We start from the raw sequence: 5,450 nt of genomic DNA, 5'->3' as shown, positions 1-5,450 counted from the left end.
GGGGGGTCTGGGGGGCTTCCCTCAGAAAAATTTGAAAAATGACACTTAATTTGGTGCATTTTGTGCGCATCTTCAGCTCTAAATTGTAATGAAAAGTTGAGATAAAACTTTTGCGGTTTAAACTTTTTCCTTTTGTTGGTTTCGTTGCTGTGTCTTATTTCCACTATATCGTTTCTTTTTTATTAAGACAAGGGAAAATAAATTGAATTAGTGAATTGGCTGCAGCCATTATTGTGACAGAAAGCGTTGCTAAACACTTTTGCAATGTATTGTTCTGCAAGTAAGTTAATGTAGGTTGGGGAATCGCCAAAAACAATCAATTAAACTAAATCGGTTCTAAAAAATAAAAGAACCAAATAACCAAACCCCAAATATGTAGACAAACACCTTTGAAAATAGGCAATTTTTTTGAATTTGCCGATAAAACCGCCAATATGGCAACCCTAGGCGCGCTGTTCAAGACAGCACCAAAACGACGAACGTTATGCATTGCCAGACTGGTAAGCTATGTCATTGTCACGTGACTTTGATTTGGTTTGTTTGCTTTTATGACGCTCGCGCTTTGGCTCAAGGAAAATTGCAGCAACTCACATAGTGAATTCATAGCGGTCAAGCTTGAGTGGAAGTCATGTGACAAAGAGGTAGTTTCCCTCTCTGAGAAGGCGTTTCCAGTCAATAAAGCGAAACAGTTAGAAAGGTCTGCAAACTTAAACAAATTTAACAAAAATAATGATAACTCACGACGTGTTTTACGGGCAGAATGAGCCCAAAAAATTGGTGGTGCTGCAGCGCCACAGCATCATAAGACCAGCCGCCACTGGCGTCTGTGGCTGTAGCGAGAAATTGTTTTCCGGGAAGTACTTTGGAACTTACATCCTGCAGCAGAACGTTTTTTTAGCTTGTTCATCAGAAAAGCTCGTTTTTTTTCTTTTCTTTAATTTGAATAATTGGATAACACTTTGATAAACAAGTAATTCCTGCCAAGTAACAACAATAACATACGTATACCACCTGGATACCAGCAGCTCTTGATAAAATCAAGCTTATTTGCTTGTTTGCACAGTCATGGCACAATCGAATTGCAAACAAATGCAATCTTATGAAAGAACGTGTTAATAATCTGCAGGATGGAAAACTTTATTTTCTTTGTCTCCTTGTCATGCAGTCTAGCATTACTTTGGTGCATTTTTGGACGCAAGGACAGTGTGCTGCTTCTATGACACGGAATTACTTGTTCTGATATAAATAATTAATTTAAACTAACAAGAATGAACTAGTTGAGTAGATAGTTCTATTGTATTGCTTCTAAGTAAGATGTCATTTTTGTAAATGTAGCTTTGACCTTTTACTGTAACATATGTGGCAGCTTATGAAATCGTCCTTTTAAGGTGAAGACATAAGTTCGATTCCTTTGGAAGAGTTAATCATCACTTTGTTGAAAGAAGCTTATTTCTGAGTGGAAAAATATAACTTACAACAAACTGTAGCCTTTCACATAAAAGGTACCCGTGCGATTGCCGTGCCTTGTAGGATGTCACAAAGTGATAAATCATTAGTAGAGATCATTTTGCAGCACCAAAGTCAGATAACAAAACAGAATTCTACACCCATTCTTGACGAAGAGTCAAGTGATGTGTTGAAAACGTTTAATTTATTTCAATATAATTTTGTGTGTTTGAAATACCGTAAACACACTGAATCCGGTAGTTAATTGGATTTGTATGCTTGAATTTGCAACGTTAATTCACAAGAAAAGATTTGTTTGAAGTTTATTTTCCTTAAAATACAACTTAAATTGGTAGTTTTTAAATTTATTATTGCTTCAAGTATTTTAATTATTCTTTGATTCTACAAACGGGTTTTGTTTTAAAAGTTTGCTGATTGTGGCTCTCTTAGTGTTTATTTTGTTAATTAATAATTTAATTGCTGAACTGTTTTGCTGTTACTACTGTGTTGTAGCTTGTTAGTGTTACTTTTTTTACAAATGCATTACTAACAATTGGTCATTTTCCGAAATTCCAATAGTAAAATTTATTTTAGGACTAATTACTATAAGTAGACTCGTAAACTTTTCATGGGTTTGCAGAAACACTTTTTGAAGTCTGGCTTGCAATGGTACGTACCTTATAGTTTTTAACAATTTACAATCTATTAAAAATGGTTTCTTGAAGGCATATCAAATAGCATATCATCTACATTTGTGGAGCAAACAACGATCATGCTGCTAAACACAAAAGTCCATCTATTACGTATCAAAGTGTGTTTTAATACGATCTGATCCAAGAAACAGTAATAAGTAAACAAAATCAGTCATGTTCCGAAACTTGTATAATTTATTGATAAATCCACCGTAAAGGTAGCTTCGTCAGTATCTTATTTAAATGTTTGTTCTATTTGAATAAGATACTGAAGAATCCGCATTTACGGTGGCGAAAGCTTCATCAATAAATTATACAAGTTTCCGAATCTGACTGATTTTGTTTACTAATATTGTTTAATTGTTTGGTTGCATCCTAAATGAAGGATCCTTGTATAACTTTTCAACATCAATAACATCGAGAAACCTGAACAGAGGTTGAGAGATTTCAGCGTCTATTTCTTTAATGACCAAAAAAGTTGGTAGTTTTCCAACCGTTTCTGAAACTCGTCTTGAGAAAAAGTTCTTTGCTTTGTGCTTTGTCAACAAAAAGGTTCGCTACGCTGTCAAAAAGTTAACTGTTTCCGATTGTGCAAGGAGCAATGTTTACTTCCAGCTCAGGTATCGTTTCTCTTCATTTACATAGTAAAGAGCGTAACTGTAAATTATAAATTTCGTTTTTTCATCGCTTCAACATTACCAGCGGTAGTTTCTACGTAAATGACGCAGCAAACAAAGGGTCCATTCTCAAACAAAGAAAAAAGCGAAAAAAGGAAGTATGGATAGCTTTGTCACAAAAACAAATTCAATCGCAAGTTATCACACCAGTTTAGCAGATATTGATAGCAATAGTTTGTTCAAGACATAGCGCATAAACTTGGGTCAACGATCGTACTGTGGCTACTAAAAACGTTGGCTGCAGATGTGTTGCAAAATGCAAAAGAACACTAAATTTTCAAACTAACATATCGTGGAGCCAGCTTAACGAAATGCAGAAATAAATCTTTAAAAAACAATTTAACTGAAATATTTTGTGAATGCATTAGTTGTAGTTGATACAACTTGCTAAAAAGCTTTCATTTCAGATATTTGTTAAGAGAGTTTCATAATTTTTATTTATAGCTCTTCGTTTTACTTTATTATTTCTGGCGTTGTTAATGAGAAAGTAGTAATGAATGCACAAAATCAGAAGGCTAAACTTTTCGGAGATAATTGTCAAAGTGCTCTAAGTGTTGAAGTGCTCTCTCAAAAACGCATGGGGCAAAATACCCCCCAAAAAAACATGTAAAATCGTGGAGAGTTTCAGAAGTAGACTTGAGTGTTCAGGCCAGAGAGAGACATATTCAATAAAACTTTGTACGATTGTTAGCTATTGCCTTGGCAACACACCGTTAAAATGATTCGTAATTTTATTCACTATTTACAGAAACATGACACTTTCAAGCAGTCTAAGGATTTTGTCCGCACCCTGTAGATGGAAAGCTGCTGCCATAGTTTTGATTTCACTGAGTTTCAATCGCTATTTCCGGAGATAAGTTGAGAGAGTTTTAATTTTCTGGTTCAGGGTGTCTTTTTGGTTGTCTCACGGCTTTGTGGAGTGAAGAATTACCAGGTTGTCCGTATATGCGTATTTTGCGGAAACTGTGCTTGGCAGGTTGTGGGAGTGAATTATCAAAGAATGTTTGACACCACAAAAATTATTAAAGTGTGATTTGATAGTGCTTGCAACGATCTCGCTAATGATTTTATTACAGAATTATGAACAGTGTGTAAAAATTAGCAAACTTAACAACACATATTTTATTACCGGTACCTTTTACAGCAACAATCCTAATCTATCAACAGTTAGCCTATGAGCAAAAGATGAAGTATTGTTAGGCTACAAACTACAAAGGTATTGTTTCTGATAAGCACACAAACGCTTTTCAGTGGTTTCAGTGACGTACCGTGACCACTTTGACAGGGTGTTCAGTAACGGCAAAGCAACAGCGGGGGCCTGGGAGGCCTCCCCCAGAAAATTTTTAAAATTAACATTGAATTTGGTGCGTTCAGAGAGCATTTTCAGCACAAATTCTGAACATGAACAGAACTGACAAAAATAATGTTGTCGGAATGGAGAAGAATACAAAATAGATATTTATTTGACAGCGCATTGAATGAAAGACTTAATAATATTAAACATTAAGTTGCATTTTTAAAGTCAGTTCACTTCAGTTCACTTTTAATTTCCGACCATCAAAACGAACAATATTACTTGCCATAACACAGCAGGAGTCTGAAAAAACGCGAAAGTTAAAGCGTGCTCGAGATGGAAATGATTTCGGCTACTTCATGCAAGGATTAGGCACGGTCGCAACACCTTGAGAAATGTACAAGCAAATTAAAAACAAACAGGTGAAAGTTAAAACAAAAAACAATAGCAAAGCAACTCGATAATAAACAAGAAAAGAAAGTCGATTGCTATGTTGGTCGTCTGTACTTTTATCCGCCGTACTACTTAGTAAAAACGAAAATGTTTAACATCTCGACTACAGAAGGAAAATTCATCTAAGATAGCATAATTCGATTCTTCTTGTTTGTGCAATAAATTTTTGAATTACATCGTCGTAGGAAGCTTGCTTTTGCTTCAGTTCTAGCAAAAGTTGTTTACAACGCTGATCACCTCAAACTCTAATCCAACAAGCTAAAACTTGCTATTGCCTGGGATTCCCCCAATGACGCGCCAAGGTGTGCAGATCAGCGAGTGCACAGCCTGGCTGACCTAAAACCATTGCTGTTTTCGCTGCCTAGTGACGTCATTTTTCTAAATTGTTTATTTTAAATAGCACTCGCCAAGCTGTCTGTGCACACCCACCTTAAAGGTAATGACCGAAAAAAGTTAAAGGCAATGACCTCAAACGTTGGAGTATTAAAATTAGAAGGGGATGAGTTTTGCAATTGAAAAGAAAGCAATCAGCATGCAGCAAGATGTTAGAATATCATGAAAGTAAAGAACATCGACAACCGATGGAAATTTTTTTTTTCTAGATTTCTTGGGGAGTGCAGTGCACACCTTGAACACCCTGAATATATGCCACCGAGTGGTTTGTATCTGTAACATGTTGCTGCAGATGAACGGTAGGCTTATGCAAAAATGGCTTAGCCCAAGAGTGGACAACACCCTGACAACACCCTACAAAAGATAAACATTTATGCTGTTTGGACAATAATAAAGTAGCCTATATTCTTTGAGTAGCCTATATTCTTTAAGTAGCTTATATTCTTTAAGTAGCCTATATTCTTTAAGTAGCCTATATTCTTTACTTTTCTTTTA

This window comes from Aplidium turbinatum, chromosome 1 (genome assembly GCF_918807975.1).
Source record: "Aplidium turbinatum chromosome 1, kaAplTurb1.1, whole genome shotgun sequence".
Taxonomy (NCBI): domain Eukaryota; kingdom Metazoa; phylum Chordata; class Ascidiacea; order Aplousobranchia; family Polyclinidae; genus Aplidium; species Aplidium turbinatum.
Note: the sequence above shows the minus strand (reverse complement) of the source record.